At 41.4% G+C, this 19,089-nt stretch overlaps 1 pseudogene; it reads left to right on the top strand.

Annotated features, from left to right (window-relative positions):
• The window catches only part of LOC143568796 (11-beta-hydroxysteroid dehydrogenase B-like), a 60,945-nt pseudogene that overhangs the window by 33,432 nt on the left and 8,424 nt on the right, over positions 1-19,089 (top strand).

The raw sequence follows: 19,089 nt of genomic DNA, 5'->3' as shown, positions 1-19,089 counted from the left end.
ATAAGAAAATTCGTATCACTGAGATTTATAAAAACAGTTTATTAGTGCCGTGAAAGATCATAATTCTTTGTTTTCTATCAAGAGGTAGAGAGCTCCTCGCGTCTTGCCGTCTTCTGCTTTCTATTTTTCTTTAGTCGTTTTACAGTATATTTGTATTTTGAGTGCATGAATGATTTCTAAAGTGATGTCTTGATCTTTTTCAAATTTTCAAATATAACAATTGTCAATTAACAATTTTGAAAGTGTAATGATTCTCAAATCCTTCACTTTGTAGAACTGTACATAGCAAAGTTACTTTCAAATTCCATATGTGCTCTTTCAATTAGCCATCAACAACAAATATCATAAACACGATGGCTAAAAACATTACCTTTATATCAGTGGCTAAAAACATTACCTTTATATCAGTGTAGTGTCCTAGTGTCCTGAAGTAAGAGTGATTATGAACCTCCATGACACAAAGACAAAATCACACACCTAAAAAAAGACAGTGACAAAACCTGTTAAAGCATGAACAACAACTAAGCTTAAGAAGCATTTTTACAAACAGTCGGTGTGCAATATGAATAAGTAATGGAACTACCTGACCAAGCTTGAATAACCTGCAACCAATTCATGTATATTAAAATATTAAACATAAGAAGAATACCTAGCAGAGCATTTTTTGTTAATGAATTCCAATTAGCAAACATCAAACCAACTAAATCACAATATCACCAAGTAACAGATATAACACTTAATCAGCCTTCAAATCATCTTAAGATGTAACTTAATTGTATTGAACCTTAGCAGTTCACCGATATTGTTATTTAATAACCTTATTTCACCCCAAAGAAGACTGAGTATTGAACAGAGATGATGATGTTCTTACCTGATAGAATCGAGGGTAGAGGAGCTGTTAGAGCTTGCGATTGAGAAGGCCTGATGAATTCGGGATTGTGATGATGAATGAACAATTACTGAGACCAGTTGGGTATTATGACCCGTAAGGTTATTGTTCGATGTTCAGAAACCCGTAGATTTTAGAGGTGTTATGACCCGTTTATCATAAGTGGGTCTGAACCGGGTGGTTAAATCAACGAGAGAGCTCCATTTAAAAATCAAGCAATTTGGCAGCTTCCATAAAAGGGGGAAGCGACCACATCGCGACACATAGGATTTTAGGGTTTTCGTTTATATATATTATAGATACACATATATATGTATATATGTATAATATTTTTAAAAAACAATAACCTTAAACCTATCCATCTATTTTTTTTCTTAATATTTTTGTTTATTGTTACAAGAATTTTGTTTTGTTTAATTTTATCAAAATTATCAATTATCTATAAAAAAGAATATATATAAAGACCCATTTTTTAGTGCTTGTTCTAGGCACCCGAGTTCTCATAGATGGCCATGGAGCCGATATATATATATATATATATATATATATATATATATGTATCACTAATTGAAAATTTTTGAGTTTCCTATATAATTTGCTGTCCTATCAATCATATTTTAATTTTTTTTGGTTCGTGATCTGTCAATATCCATGTTATATGCAAGTAACCTGATTTGATCTTGCCAGCAAATCGCATATGAATATGCTAAGAAGAGAGCAAATCTTGTATTAGTTGCACGGAGGGATCAACGATTGCACGGGATTAGTGATAATGCTATATTACTAGGTGCACCGGATGTGTTAATAATGGCGGCGGATGTTGTCAGAGAAGATGATTGTAAGAGATTCATCAATGAGACTATCAATGTTTTTGGCCGAGGTAATTTAATCCTCCATTATTCCCATACATTTGACATGCAAAAACTTAATTCAGTTTACATCAATGAAATCATGGAACCTAGTATATAATTATTCTGATTTGAGATTGAAATTGGTTTATGATGTTTGGGTAATCATATTCCAAACCACTTTTATGTAGCGGATCGCGAATAAATTCAATGTAACTGATTACCACACTCAACTACATTATATAATTAATAATAACAAAGCAAGTTCAAGTATCCTTTTGTTCAAAGTATATTCGACTATTATATGTTGAGCTTGAAATATCTTTCAGGGTGTGTTGATTATGTGATATGAAGAATCCCAGTGAATCATATAATCAATAATAACAAAGAAAGCTTTGAACAATAGTGTTTAGATTAGGGATGACCTTCTCGGTTCCATACCAAATTATGTGGTAAAAATTACCCATTACAGAGTCCATTACTCGAAATATAGTCTGGCTCAAACAACTTCAAATATCAACTACTCAACCACATTTGTTTCATTCTATTTAGTATTTAGGGGAAAGTTAACGTACAAATGAAATTAACGTGCTAATTATGAGAATCAGGTAGAGTAATTATAAATACAAGTAGAGTAATTATGTAATTACATCATAGATGTAATTACTCTATGATGTAATTACATAATTACTCTATTTGATTCTCACAATTAGCAAGTTAATTTTATATGTATTTGATCCAAACCCTAGTATTTAATGATTTTAGTTTCTAACTACTTCGACACATCATTTTCAATAATTTTTAAGATTATATATTATATTGATACATCAAGTTTTGATGATTGTAAACAGGTTTGGGTAATCGGATATCACCTAATAGATGGGTATCACCTAATACCATATAGTTCGCATGGCCGTTATGTTGGGTTTCAGTGGTGATCAGTTAAAAATTTTGTTTATTAAATCCGGTTTAATAAACGTGGCAAATAATAATTAATCACATTAATCAATAATTATACGCAGCGGAATATATATAATAAATCAGCACCGAAAACTAAACCAGACAGGATCCGGTTACAGACAATACGAGTACGAGTCAAAACATTAAATATAAACTAACAATATATTTAAGTTTACCTCGGTTAATAATTAACCGGTTGAGACACCGAAGGCTAACGAACCGAGCTAGGTGACACAAAGAGATCCAACGACCAACGGTGCAGTGCACGACGGCAACCCGGCAGCGGTGGTGGTGTGCGGACAGCAGCCTGCAGACAGCGGCGGCGGCGGCGAACAGCGGCGGCAGTAGGCGGCGAGCGTCGGCGGTGGTCGGGCAGCGCCGGCGATGGGGTGGAGGAAGAAAGGAGATGGACTTGTTGATCAGGTTAAGGTTAAGGTTATGTCATAACATCATGTGTTTATATAACCTATAATTAGGTTTAACTAATTTAGTTAGTTATAAACCCAATGGGCCAACAAGTCCACTTCTTACTTCAAAGTCCGCTCTATGTAATTTCATCTCGTTAAAGTATCTAACCCGGTTAACTAACTTAAGCGGGTCAATGGCTCGTTACCTCACGGTGTAATTCTCACGGGTCATAAGCCGGTTGGCCGTATTGATTAACCCGAACCGGTCCATAATTCCAACAGTCTCCCACTTTGACGGTTTCTGGTTAAGTTACTCAATACTGACAGCCAGCGGTGCTCTAGCTACACATAGCTGCCCCCAACAGGTTATAACATTTTAAATTCATTAACCAAAATAATCTTGGAATACACTATTGCAAGATAACGAATTTATGGTAATCGTTGTCATCTATCCTTTCTGTATAAGACATCAATTGAACAATGAGACATGGATCAGGTTCAATCTCATATGGCGTTCAATCATTATAGTTCTCGATCTAGAGTCAAAGTGGTCCAATCAAACACACAGTTAGTTTGGGTGAGGCCTCACACTTTACCAGTTTGAATCAACGAGGGCGCCAAGATGTCTAACTGTTACATATCATGTAAGAGTACAGAATCCCATCTTGAATACATATAACTCCCACTGAACTTTAGATTATTCCCAACCAATGCCTTTATAGCTGGCAGTTACGCTACAACGGTTGACACTGATCAAAGAATAACCTTTAGTAAACGAAAGTTCTAATATGTATCTCAGGTCTAAGGATACTAAATGAGTATACCAGTATCAAAACATCTTATGACTAAGATCCATGAAGATGATTTGATGCGAGTTACATCCAACGTCATTCATAATGAGGTCTGTGAGTTCGGAAGTCAACTCCTTGAGTCCAAAGTCAGAATAGTCTTAATTCAGAGTCGTTCCCATGAGTCTGACCGACTACGGATAATTTAGAATACAATATTCACGGATTAAACGTATTAAAACGAACACAGTTATATCATTCAACATTTGCATTTAACCATTAAATCAAAAGAGAACTTAAAGTATAACTGTTTGAAATGTTCACACATCTAAATACTAAATCAAAACAAACTACTAGCTAATTTAAGACCGATAGCATCTCTGTGATGATCATGCTTGTCCTAAGTCATCGGTTTAGTGAACGGGTCAGCTAGGTTTTGATCTGTGTCTACTTTTCTTATTATGATGTCTACTCGTTCCATTATTTCCCGAATGAGATGGAACTTCCTTAGAATGTGCTTGGCTCTGTGATGAGACCTGGGCTCTTTGGCTTGAGCAATAGCTCCTGTGTTATCACAGATTACGTCGATCGGTTTCCGAAAATTTGGAACCATATCGAGGTGGCCTATGAATTTCTTCGTCCAAGCAGATTGTGAGCGAGAATCATCTCGGTCAGTCTGGAAGCTAGCATCAGTGTAACACCTTACAGTGAGTTCTTCATCAACTCCTCCAAACACTAAGAACATGTCTTTCGTCCTTTTCAGGTACCTCAGAATGTTCTTCACAGTACTCCAGTGGGCAATGCCAAGGTTCTGCTGAAAACGACTTGTCATGTTCAGCGCATACGAGACGTCAAGTCTTGTACATAACATACCATACATGATAGAACCAATCGCTGAAGGACATGGAATTGTTTGCATGTGCTTATTTTCAATGTCCGTTGCCGGAGATTGCGATTTGTTCAACACGGTCCTTTAGCCATGGGGAGAGCTCCTTTCTTGGAGTTGTCCATAGAGAAGCGTGCCATTACTTTGTCTATGTATGTACTTTGACTCAGCCCCAGAAACCGCTTAGACCTATCTCGGTAGATCTTAATTCCTAGAATATAAGTAGCTTCACCAAGATCTTTCATTGAGAAACAAGAGCCCAACCAGTTCTTAACTTCCTTAAGCATAGGGATGTTGTTTCCAATGATCAGTATATCATCCAAATATAGGATGAGGAATGATATAGTGCTCCCACTAGCCTTTCTGTAAACACAAGGCTCATCTTCATTTTTGATAAAACCAAACTCTTTGATATTCTCATCAAAATGAAGATTCCAGCTGCGAGATGCCTGTTTAAGTCCATAAATGGATTTATTCAGTTTGCACACCCTATTAGGATATTTAGGATCGACAAAACCTTCAGGCTGAACCATATAGACATCTTCAGAAATATGTCCATTAAGAAAAGCAGTTTTGACATCGATTTGCTATATCTCGTAGTCATAGTATGCATCTACGGCAAGTAATATCCTTATTGACTTAGTCATAGCAACGGGCGAGAAGGTTTCATCATAGTCAATACCCTGAGTTTGAGTAAAACCTTTCGCGACTAGCCGTGCTTTATAAGTCTGCACATTTCCATGCATGTCGGTATCTTCTTGAAAATCCACTTGCTCCCTACTGCCCGACACTCGGGGGGTAGCTCAACCAAGTTCCAGACTTGATTGTCATGCATAGATTGCATCTCGGCGTTCATGGCATCTTGCCATTTCTCAGATTCCGGATCTAAGATAGCAGATTTGTAATTAGTAGGTTCGTCGCTTGACTCGGCTACTAAGAGGACCTCGGGACCATCTAGATGTCATAGGTATTTAGAGTTTGGTACGCGAGTCCTATTACTTCTGCGAACGCTTGTGTTCATGTCCGATGTATCAGCAACAACAACTTGTTGATCAGACGTTCCAACTTCCTCAGCGGTAGTTTGTAGTTCTTGAATTTCTTCAAGATCGACAATATTATCTCCAGTTCCTCGATCGAGAATTTCCTTCTTGAGAAAGTGGCCCTTCCTTTTGATAGAAATCACATTTGTATCAGGATGGAAGAAATAATATCCGCTTTGGTTATAGTATCCGACGAAAACAACTTTTACGCTGCGAGGATCGAGCTTATCGTCAGAATCACTAGTGACATAAGCATCACATCCCCATAATCTAAGGAAAGACAAATTGGGTTTTCGCCCATGCCATATCTCATATGGGGTTTTGCTTACCTTTTTAGTTGGAGCCAGATTAACAATGCGGGCGGAGGTCAAAAGGGCAAAGCTTCAAAAGGAGTGAGGCAAGTTAGTTCTACACATCATTGATCGGACCATGTTTATCAAGGTTCGATTTCTCCTCTCTCTCACGCCATTGTGTTGGGGTGTGCTGGGTGGAGTGAGCTGTGAAACAATTCCACGCTCTTTTAGATGATGTATGAATTCTGAGCTGAGATACTCTCCACCTCGATCTGATCGAAGCATTTTAATAGTTTTCCCAAGTTGGTTTTCCACTTCGTTTTGAAACTCTTTGAACTTTTCAAAGGTTTCATGCTTGTGTTTCATGAGATATACATAGGCATACCGATTGTAATCGTCAATAAAAGAAACGAAGTATCTTTCATGATTCCTAGACATGGTTCTGAAGGGACCGCATACATCAATATGTATGATTCCCAGCAGATCCTTTGCTCGTTCATTCTTATGAGTGAAGGAACCTTTGGCGAGTTTGCCAACTAAGCAGGATTCGCAGTCACCAAAAGAGTCCGGTCCTGTGGATTCAAGAATCCCTTCGGATTGGAGTCTCTTAACTCGTGCCTTGCTTATGTGGCCAAGTCGGCAATGCCATAGAAATGTATCATTGATGCCAGATCTGATACGTTTAGAAAGATTATATACATTATTGTTTATTTGAACATCAACCTCATAAATACCATTTCGAGGTTTAGCTTCAAAATAAAAGATATCATTCAAGTAGGCATAAATAGCATTACTATTAAAAACGTACTTAAATCCTTGTTCAAATAATAAAGAAACTGAAATAATGTTTCTGGTCAAACCAGGTGCAAACAAACAGTTATCCAAAGTAACTACAAGGCCAGACAGACAAGCAAAACGATATGTGCCAGTTGCAAGAACTGGGACTCTTTTTCCATCTCCAACGATGAGTTCCATGCTGCCTGGTTTCAACTTCTTCCAATTTTCAGGCTCCTGCAAGACATTAACGATGTGGTAGCCACATTAGGTATCAAATACCCATGTGTTGCTAGAGACAGTGAAAAGTTCAATAACATAAATAGAAATACCTTTAGAGGAGATTTCACCATTGGCCCTCTGCCTTTTCAGCTCAACAAGGTAATAGGGACAGTTTCATTTCCAGTGTCCCATTTTGTTGCACTGGCGCTCCTCAGGAGGCGGCGGCGGTACCTTTACAACATCTTTGTTAGTGTTGGTGGCAGACCTGGCAGCAACAGTAACCTTCTTCTTGCCTTTACCGTTATGACCCCGGTTCTTGGGTTTAGGCTTGACGACACCAGCAGATCGAACCATAAGAACTTGATTGGTTTTAGCGGGAATATTCATCTCAGCCGTCTTGAGCATTCCATGAAGCTCCGGCACTGTCTTCACCCAGCCATTCATATTGAAATTTATTACAAACTGGTCGTAAAAGCTGGGAAGAGAGTTCAGGATGAAATCCGCTGTCATTTCATCTGACAGGGGATAATCAAATTTCCTTAGTTGTTCGATATACCTTTCATCTTGATGACATGCGCAGTAACAGGTGATTCCTGTTCCATTATGCAACTAATGAGCTGCTTCATGGTGTCATAGCGTTCTTGACGGGCTTGTTTCTGGAACATGCCCTTGAGTTTCTCAAGCATCTCATAGGCACCAAAATCTTCCAAGCCTTTAGCAAGCTCGTAAGACATGGTGGCTAGCATGATACAGGCGACTTCAGCAGAGTCGTCCATATGTTTGTCAAGAACCCTTCTGGCATCAGCAATATTGTTTTCAGGCTCGGTTGGAACAGGTCCATCGAGAACACAGTGCTTCTTTGCCATCTTGAGAACAAGTCCCAAGTTGCGGTGCCACTCAAGAAAGTTGGTACCATTCAACTTTTCTTTCTCAAGGATAGCCTTGAGGGTGAATGAGGAGTTATTATTAGTAGACATCTATTCAATTAAGCAAAAGTAAATTTTATTAGTATTTTCGATGTTTTAATCCTATTATTAATGACCCAATGACATTATTTAAATAGGAACTTGAGACTCTGGCTTCTAGTTACTAATGGCAGCTGTAGCACACAACATTAGTAAGTGCTTAGGCAGACAAACAACGATTGCCAATTGTGGATAGAGCACAACTCTCGTTTATGAGGCCTATTAAGACAACAATTGCCTAAGTAGATACCTTTAGCCTCATCTATGCCCACCTTAGTCTCCAGACAGCTGTAGCACGTAACAAGAGAGTAAAGTAATAGTCGCCCTAGTATAGTCACTTGTGAAAGAGCCGGATGTGTCAACGAAACCCTTTCACCTTGAAGGGATATGCTAGAAATCAAGTGCGGTGCTGTAGCTCCAAACACTTGAAGTTTCGTAGTATGCCTCAAGTGTGACTTATAGTAGGATGGTATAGACTATTGATTTAAATTGGGATTAATTTTAATTATTACCGAATAGAGTAAAAGTCCAGTTTTACTTTATTGATTGAGACAACTTGATGAACTCTTTCATCTCTCAGGACACTTAGTTTTATATAACCTATTAAAACTAAGTTTGTCGCGATAATACCAACCAATTTTAAGTTAATAGTATTACCTATTAAGTTATTAGTTATGGAAAATTAAATTTAGTTTAATTTTGCAAAACTTGATTGGTTAATTTATTTTAATATATTTGGTATTAGGTTGGTGGTATTATAATCCTATTATAATCAAGCAAGCAACCAAAATAGCAAACAGAATATGTAAATCTTAAATGACCATGATTAGTGATTGATCTTGCTAGAGCCTATTAGCAAGATCAATCGGGTCAAGGGGTCACAACACAAAACAACCATAAGGATGGACTCTTTGTGCATCCCGTCATATTTGGTAACTCCCACTGACTTCAAGAACTCCATGAGCTCGTCTGTAACACCCCGACCGATGGCGGATTATACATCGGGGCGCCACGTATTGTTTCATTACTCGCGACACTATTTGGGTGTCAATATTTAATAAATACATTTCCTTGCGCACGCGCAGAACATGACATAAAGTAACATAAATCATATCATAACTTAAAATATTCAAATAACATAAACTTGTCTTGTTACATTTTAAACTAGGTCCAAAAGAAAAGAAAACATCCTATGTGTCCTCAAGCTTCCAGAAACAGCTACAGCAAACCTGAACATGTGTTAAAATAAAACGTCAACACTTGCGTGTCGGTGAGAAATCAAGTGTAATACATATAAATAGATAACAATATCTGTGCACATCATGTGTATAACTGGTGTTCAACAAGGGTGTAATCAGATTGTGATCAAGCCTTAGATCATAGCTCATAGTTCAATCCGTGCTCCCAATTGAGCACAAAAACAAGAAAACTATGCAAGTGTAAACAAAAGAGAAATCATAAACGATAGTTCTCCCGTGTTCATCTAATGGATCCATGAAAACTGCGGAATAGGCCGACAAGACGGTTAATGATCCACACATACAAATAAACAGCCAAGTCTACGTCCATAACACATGGGGTTTTGCGCGACAAAAGTTTATAAACAAGTTTAAGACTCAAGTTTGTACGAACACATGATCATCCCAAAACATTAAAAATAAAAAGGGATTAGGTACGAGATTACTCACGTGAAAAAGGTGTGCTGAAAGATAATGCAAGAACCAACTTTTAAACAAACACAAGTTAACCTATAAATAAGAGGTTATTGGTTTAACGATTGGTTTTTATGTCATGAATATATGTTAGCATAGTAATGTGTATCTTTAACAAATTATTATATATTATATATTACCGGAAATCTGGGCAGGACAAGGGAAAAGACGAAGGCAGAGAGAGGAGGCGGCTGAGGAACAACGGCGGAGGGCAAGGAGAAGAGAGCAGAGGAGAGTTTAAGTGTTTGTGTGTGTAGTGTTAAATAACAAGAAAATAGTATTATATATAGGGAAACCCTAGGGAACACAATCCCTTAAAAAGAGGAAAAGATCTTAATAAATCAAACAAAAGATATCAAAAAGTACAAGAAGGCAAAAGCAAAAGATATTAAAAGATATGGCAGCCGGGGAACAGGAAAAAGGGCTGACAGGTTACAGAATAAAGCATGGGAGGAGTCAGATAAAACACTGTTCAAGACATGCAAAAGAAGATTTCAAAAGATAATGTCAGTCACTTTTTCTGTCAACCAATAGGATTGGTGCGCATGCTGCGCCGAAAGTGGCTTTTCGGACAGATGTCGGAACTGACCTAAAGAGCTCAAAAGATAAGATAAGATCTCAAAAGAATACAGGCTGACCTAAACAGAAGAAAAGACTTAGCGCGAGAAGGCTCGAGCGCACGCGCGAGGGCGAAGGCAGACAGAGGACAATCCTTAGCGCGCCGTGGGAAGAACTATTATCCTTAGCGCGCCGCGGGAAGAATTACCATTCTTAGCGCGTCGCGGGAAGAACTACCATTCTTAGCGCGCTGCGAGAAGAACAACAATTCTTAGCGCGTCGCGGGAAGAACTACCATTCTTAGCGCGCTGCGAGAAGAACTACAATTCTTAGCGCGTCGCGGGAAGAACTACCATTCTTAGCGCGCTGCGAGAAGAACTACAATTCTTAGCGCGCTGCGAGAACAGTTCGCCTCGCGTATCGCAGGAACAACTGGTCTTCACGCAGGCTTCCTTGTAAGGAGTCTGGCGCGTGGAGCTGCGCAGACATCCTTAGGCGGGAAGAACCAAAGGACAAGCAAAGAGTTAAGAGAGAAAAAGGGGTTCAAGGCTTAAGGGTTAAGCAGAGGGACGGGACGGCGACAAGAAAGAGAAAGAGGCGGGACGGCGACGAGAGAGAGAAAGAGGCGGGACGGCGACGAGAGAGAGAAAGAGGCGGGACGGAAATTATTATTATTAGTAAGAATATAAAAATATATATATATAATTTATTAAATGTTAAATTTACAAAGATTAATAAACAAATTTTAAATCATAAAAAGAATCGGATTCGAAACGGGTACCTGGGTCGGGTCGGATCGGGCAGTTGTCACATCGTCCTCGTCCTCGGTTTTCTTCGGGTCTTCTTCATTACAAAATTACACTAATACAAGTAATAAAAAACTAAACCCTGTCTATTACAATTTTGAACCATCAAGGTGGCCAAAAACCATAAAATAAAAACCGAAAACTAAATACAACTTTTGAACCATCCATATGGCCAAAATAAAATCATTCAACCAAACAAATAAGGTCGGGCCAGATTTACATATTTAACGAAAAATAAGTCGGGCAATATTTTGGTCAAATAAAATAAATAAAATTTTGACCAAACTAAAATTGCCTTAATATTTTATCTAGATCAAAAATGTCAACAACTTTGAAGTTTATGATGTAGAACTGGTGAAAATACCGAATTCGACTCGTATGTTGTAACCAAGGCTCTGATACCACTATTGGGTTTCAGTGGTGATCAGTTAAAATTTTGTTTATTAAATCCGGTTCAATAAACGTGGCAAATAATAATTAATCACATTAATCAATAATTATACGCAGCGGAATATATATAATTATATCAGCACAAAAAACTAAACCCAACAGGATCCAGTTACAGACAATACGAGTACGAGTCAAAACATTAAAAATAAACTAACAATATATTTAAGTTTACCTCGGTTAATAATTAACCGGTTGAGACACCGAAGGCTAACGAACCGAGCTAGGTGACACAACGAGATCCAACGACCAACGGTGCGGTGCACGACGGCAACCCGGCAGCGGTGGTGGTGTGCGGACAGCAGCTCGCAGACAGCGGTGGCGGCAGTAGGCAGCGAGCGGCGGTGGTCGGGCAGCGCCGGCGATGGGGTGGAGGAAGAAAGGAGTGGACTTGTTGATCATGTTATGGTTAAGGTTATGTCATAACATCATGTGTTTATATAACCTATAATTAGGTTTAACTAATTTAGTTAGTTATAAACCCAATAGGCCAACAAGTCCACTTCTTGCTCCAAAGTCCGCTCCATGTAATTTCATCTCGTTAAAGTATCTAACCCGGTTAACTTACTTAAGCGGGTCAATGGCTCGTTACCTCACGGTGTAACTCTCACGGGTCATAACCCGGTTGGCCGTATTGATTAACCCGAACCGGTCCATAATTCCAACACGTTAAATCTTTTTAAAATTAATTCCATGTTCGGATACAAGTCCTATTACCCTGTTGTAAGTGTTTTGAGTTTTAGGTTTCCAACTGGTTCGGGTTCTTTTGTCAATGCTAGTTAGAATTGGTTGTGCTTTTCAAAGTTGCAAATGTTAGATTTCATATTTGTTTGAAAGAGTATGATCACTTAAATAACCAAAAAGGACACATTTGTAAAGAAAGTAGAGGGTTTGCGAAATGAACATCTTTAAAGGAAAATAAGTAACTTTTTTTGTTATCCTTGGACGATAGGATTTTTTGTATTTATGGAAACTATACTTAAAACAAATGCATATAACCATTATGATAAATTCACTAGGATTATTCATCTCACATAAATTACTTCTAATACGACATCAAACATACCCTAAAAGACATTTCAAGCTCATCGCATTATAGTCTAATCAACTTTGATAATAGGATATCTGAACACCCCTAAAGTTCAACCTGTAAGACTATGTGTAGTGGCTACAAATTTGGGCGACAAGGGGCGAGAACACCGCCCCCGAGCAACAGGGGGGGACTAGTTTTTGTCGCTGGTTTGTTTGTTTGAAAATATTATTATATTATTATGTGTATGATATATACACACACACACATATATATGTAGGTTAGGTTGAAATAAAAACCTATTTAAGTTATGAAAACTCTAGAAACTCATTCTCTTTTTTAATGATCCAAGACTTTATAGAAATGAAAGAGATAGAATGTGGCTCTAAAATTTTTAAATTTTAAAATCACTTTTTTATTTTATTTTTATTTTTTTGCAGTGGATCATCTAGTAAACACGACAAGTTTAGGGCATACCTTCTATTTTGACGAAGCAAATGATGCATCGATTTTCCCTATGTTGATGGTATAGTTCACACTCAAAAGAGCTTTAGTGAGATTTTTAAAAATGGAACAAGTTCTTAGTTGATGAGTTTTATACAACGCTTTTGTTAAATTTCAGGATATTAATTTTTGGGGAAACGTGCATCCTACTTATGCGGCTCTTCCTTATCTAAGACAGGCTCGTGGTCGGATTGTAGTTAATGCTGCAGTTGAGAACTGGCTACCACTCCCTAAGATGAGCTTATATTCAGTGAGTGCCTTTGATTCCACATAGCACGATAGGTGTCATATTGGAAGGTTTGGTAAGGTCAAAACGGTTACAGGTTTTACAAGTCAAAATATGTAGTTTTTAAATTGACCCATAGGCCACAAGGCTTTTTTTTGTTTGAAAAATTTTAGATTCTAATAAAGTAGGTCTTAGGGTGTTTTAAGTATGATTACAAAAATTATTTTCATATTCTAGGTCATTCCTTTGTACGATTCAACTCCTTAAACAATATAAAGGAATGGCCTTTTTGATGTTTTTTCTTTTTTCAAATATAACACTAAATCTGAATTTGTGATGTTTTATGCATTATGAAGAAACGTGGATCTACTCACTGGTAGCAGATCTACTTTCCTCGGGTGTGATTATACTATTTCACCGATGGTTCTTCTGGATCAGTGTTCTTCCACCTACAAAATGAACAGCGCCGTTACTTACCCCTCAGAAAGGGACAGAGGGGTCCTCTTTGGGGTAACCCTCCGGCGTGAGAATCAGTATATTGTGGAGAAGATGATAATGTGTGTAAGAGAATCTCAAGAGTATTGCTTAATTGCTCAATACCCTCTGGTTGTGAGACTGTGTGATTGTATGTAACTGACTGTGAGTGAATGTAATTCAATATGATTGAATGTGATATCACTGCCTGTAACTGTCAATGATTGAGTATGAATGTGTTCATCAAAGTGGAGTTGATGCTGTATTTATAGTGCTAGGGTTTCCACTGATTAGGCTCAACCTCGTTGGCCTCCTCCAATCGCACTGCGCCACGTGTCCTCTGGGACACCTGGCGCTTTCTCGTTGGTTGTAATCACGTGGTAGCACATGTGTCATGCTGAGTTGTCGACCTTTCATTTGGCAGCTGTCAACATCAGCATATTCTTATTCCTTAAAAAGATGCCTTCTGGAAGGTTGTCTGACGTGCACAATCAAGGTTGCCCTAATCCTGATTTGGATAAGGACGAGGTCGATTATGTGCATGTGTGATATGCGCCCATCCTGAGGATGCGCGGGGTCTTCTCTTTATTCTCACGCGCAGATATTTCATGCGCAGATGTGATATGCACGAGCATGTGATATGCGCCGCGCGCTGGTGCGCCGCGCGCATATGTGATGCGCGAGCATATGTGTGCCTGGGCAGATGTGATATGCACGAGCATGTGATAAGCGCCGCGCGCATATGTAATGCGCGAGCATATGTGTGCCTGGGCATATGATGCCTGAGCATGTTTTGTATGCGCCATGCGCATAGGTTTTGGCTTTGTGCCTTCATAATGTGTTTATCTTGTGGGTTGACCCGCCTCGCTCGGAGTTGAGGCGGGTACATACCTCTTCAAGCCCCCCCAGTCTAATGTGTGTCTTATCTCGCGCGAGCGCGGTAAGATAGATATTAGACTTACTGATTTGGTCTTTTAAAGGTGTTTTGTCGTTTTCTTGGTTGTTTTCATCGTTGCGCGAAGTTCTATCCATTTGGTTGAAAATGAAGGATCCAAACACGTGGTCGGTTGGTGGTGACGTGCGCCGTAAACGTGTCAGACGTTTCGTGTGCTCGAGGTGCTACAGTTGCCTTTCATGTCCTCTCGCACAGCTGTCTGGAACACGTGTCGCGCTCGCATTGGTTTGCACCTGCGAGTGGGGGCGCGTCTCTGTTCCGTGGCAGGTCGGTTACATTTTTATGTCCCCTCAACAGTGTTAGGGACATGTGCCGCGCTCTCGTTGGCTTGCACCTGCGAGTGGGGGCGCGTGAAATCCGATCAGTTACCACTTTTCTCTCTCCTGGGCCTATAAAAGCAGGCCCTTAGGAAAAATTTTTTATCTTCATATTCATTGTTGCTAATTTTCGAATTCTGTCTTTCATATTCTGAATTGAGTGTTTTCAACGTTTCGAAACTTCGATTATCTGCTGCTGCAGTTGTATGTCTGATAGTTCAGACTCATCTAGCCCCTCAATCACCTCTATTGCCTCTCGAAGACGCCGTGTGAAATCTGTGGTAATGTCGACATTGAAGCAAAAGGGGAAGGGGAAGAGGGTTGTTGAGACCACATCGGAGGAAGTAGGGAGGACCAAGGCCACCAAAAGGTGGAATGAAATCCCCTGCAAATTGAGGCAGGTCGATTTCGACAGCCTCATCGCCTCTCAGGGTTTTCCCACCCTGTTTGGCTGCATGTTGCCTGTGGCCGGGCAGACGGCGGCGGACCCGCCTCCCGGCTATATTTCGCTGTACACCCATTTTTTCACCCACTGCAACCTTCGTCTTCCGATGACGAGGTTTGTAGGCGCGGTGTTACGGTTTTTTGGGATTCATATATCCCAAGTCCATCCGTTTGGACTTGTGCGCATGACTCATTTCGAGTTCATGTGCAAATCACAGCGCCAGGAGCCCACCCCTCGGCGCTTTCAATTCTTTTACAAGCCCAAGATCCAAGATTCTTGGATCTCCTTTATTCCTCGCAGTCAGAAGGTTAAGTGCTCCACTGTTTCATTCAAAAGCCTTCATGACTGGTCTGAGAGGTTCTTCTACATTAGGGCTGGTGTGATACCCATCCGTATGACCATGCGCTCCATTTCTTCTGCGCCTGCGGATGTGGGTGTCCTCAAGAACCCAACTGGCGCCTGGGTTAAGAAACTGACCGATGAGCCATCCCCCGCGAAGAAAATTTGCGAGGAGGCGCTGGTGGGGGTCGGTATGAGTAAGCTATGGGCCGACAGCGCGCTTGAGCCCGTTATCCAAGTCGACGGGTTGTGTAAGTTTATTTCATTGCTTTATTTCTTTTTCTGCGCGAACATAATTCTTTTTCTGATATCAGTTGACTTGTTTTTGCGCAGTCACCAAGGACTATATCCACGCCGCTTATGATGATCAAGTGGAGGGTGGCTCCGTCGCGCTTGGCGCTGGGGAGGTTGGTTTCCCAGACCGCTTCGATGACATGTTCATCCCAGTGGATCTGGAATTTGACTTTGATGGCGACGCGCCTGGTAAGCCTTCACACTTATGTTTATTCCTTGAGAATACCAAATTTTGCTAACACTTGTGTTACATGTATTGTAGATGCGCTGGAGAACTACGAGCTGGAGCTCGCGGAGGAGGAGGAGGAGGAGGAAGAGGAGGCGCCCCTACTAAAGCGCAAAGCTAAGGGGAAATCAGGCGCAGGGGGCAGTAAGAGACAAAAGAAAGATGACACCCCTGTCGTTCATCCCCATGCTCAAACGAAGGGACCTAAGGAAACCCAGGTGTTTACCACCATGGGTTCTTTAGCTTCCCTGCCTGTGAAAGTGGGCAGACCTCCTGTCCACTTGAGGTATGGTGGCGTCACCTCCTCCGTTCGCGCGGCTGAAGAGAGAAGCAGTGCCGCGCCTGCGACAGGTATACTTTGCTTATCTTCATCTGATTGAATTATTATTAAACCTTTGCTCCTTTGACTGTTTGCAGGACCGGCGACGGTTGCAGATCAGCCGCAGGCGCCACAAGGTGCTGAGGCTGCGCCGGGGTCTGCTTCGAAGTCCCCCGTTCTACCCTCTGAGAAGGGTAGAATGAACTTTATGGCTATGTTCGCCGCGCGAACAGAATTGCGCCAAGGTATGTTTTGCACATTTGTCTCCTGAATTTTTTGTTTTGGATCCAGTCGTAAACCAATTTTCCTTGTTGATTTGTTCATAGGAGTTGTAGCTGGCGTACAAGTTGCTGGCGACACTCCTGGCGCCGTTGCCCGGCGCCGCTGGTTCTGGTCCTGCTCCTGCTAGTGCTGAGTCTCCCCTTATTGGGATTACAAAGGAGCAGGAAGCCGTATTGCGCGCCGAACTGGCGGCGTCGAGACCTCCCTCGCCTCCTCCTACGCGCAGCCCTCTCCGCGAGGCTGGTTTGGAGCCCTCCAGGTCGCAGGAGAAGAGGCCTATTGAGGAAGATGAGGAGGATGAGGGGGCTCCAGCTGAAGACTCCTTGGGAGACCGCGCCAGCCCTGCGATGCCACAAGACTTCGCAGCGCATACTTCTGGTGGGGCTGGCGCTGACTTTTCTGCTTCATCCCCGCAGGTATGTTTTAATTTGTTGCTCCGCTGCGCGTACCTCCATATAAGTATGTTTTATGACTTAGAACATTTCTTGTGTTTTGTAGGAAGGTGACCACGTTTATCGCCCGAGATGGAATATTAATGAAGAAAGTTCCTTCCAATCCATGGGCGTATGCGAGGACTTCTGGGCTCATGCCGTGCCTCCTACTGAAAGGAGGTATCAGGAGGAGCGCACTCGCGCTGACTTGCTCAACGATCACATTTTCGCTAGGTCAGCTTTCTTTGCTGCCTCCCAAGAGCTTCATCGCGATTATATTAAAGTACGCGATGCTCTTGTGGCAGCCCAGCAAGAGGCTAAGGTGGCTGCCTGGAACCTTTCTGATGCTCGCGCACGAGCTGAGAAACTCCAGGCGGAGCTCAGCGAAAATAGAGCAAGTGCCAACACCGCCTATATTAAGCGCGGGCATGAGCTCCAGGCTGCGCGGGAGAAGCAGCAGGTGGCGGAGGCCGAAGTTGCCAAGTACGCGCGGAGAGTGCGTGTCTTGGAACAGCAGGCCGAGGCGCGTGACCAAGCTATCGTCCAGAGTATCACTGAGAAATCATCACTGGAGAGCGAGGTTGCGCGCCTGAAGAGGGAGTTAGCGGCCGCGCAGGCCGATAGAGATGAGGCCTTGGCGACGGCAGCGTCCAGCCAGGAAGCACTTGGTGCTGCGCAGGTGGAGAAAGAAAAAATTTTGGCGGCAGCAGCGTCTGATAAGGAGGAGCTAAAAAAGACCAAGGAAACTGTTGAGTTATTAAACTCACAGGTTCCTGCCCTCGAGACGTCTGTTGCTGGCCTCGCGCAGGATCGCCAATGGCTGGTGTCACAGGGCATGACTCGTTGCGCTTTGGCGATGAAATATTCCGCCGAGTTTCAGGCCCTTGTGATGGACTGCAATGCTGCCGCGCGCCTGGTGGGTCGCGCTGAAGGGTTTACGGATGGGTATGAATATGGCATGTTGAAGAAGAACCCATCCGAGTACCCTTACAAGAGCGACGCGGCCTGCGCGGACATGGCCGCGGTGGGGGAGAAGTACATGAATACTCCCATCCCCATCCTTATGCAGGTACCTTGACCCTAATGAGTTTTACTTGATTAATTTTCCAAGTGTTTTGTACTCAATACTTTTCTATTGATTTTGCAGATAGCTGCGCTTGCTGACCAGCCCGACCTCGGCGCGCTAAAGAAGTTGCTCGATGAATGCGAGAGGGCTGGTGGCGATGATGGTGGCGCGGGGGATGTTGCCCCTACCAGCGGTTCTGGCGCGGCGAAAGAATCTGCTCCTGACACCGTCGTGATAGAAGACTCCAATGAGGAGGATGAACTTGACTATGGTCAGTTTGGAGATGAAGAGGAGCAGGCTGCGCCAGATGCCGAGGGCGATGATGAGGATGATGAAGAGGCTAATGTCAACGTGGAGACTTGAGAAGCCCTTCATGTTTTTATTTTTATTTGTAATTTGTAACTCATCATACTTGTAAATTTCAACGCAATGGAATGAAATTTGTTTTCCCTTTTTCACATCTTGCGCATTTCCATTCATCTCTTCATGTTTGCTTGTATAGATATAAGATATGCTTGCACGTTAAAATAAGAACAAGGTTGTAAGGAAATTATTCACTTAACCATAGTCCTATTTTGTAAGTGGT

This window comes from Bidens hawaiensis, unplaced genomic scaffold (genome assembly GCF_021521415.1).
Source record: "Bidens hawaiensis isolate Kalapana, Puna unplaced genomic scaffold, B.hawaiensis_p1.1 tig00024229_1, whole genome shotgun sequence".
NCBI lineage: Eukaryota > Viridiplantae > Streptophyta > Magnoliopsida > Asterales > Asteraceae > Bidens > Bidens hawaiensis.
Note: the sequence above shows the minus strand (reverse complement) of the source record. Positions and strands in the feature narration are given on the sequence as shown.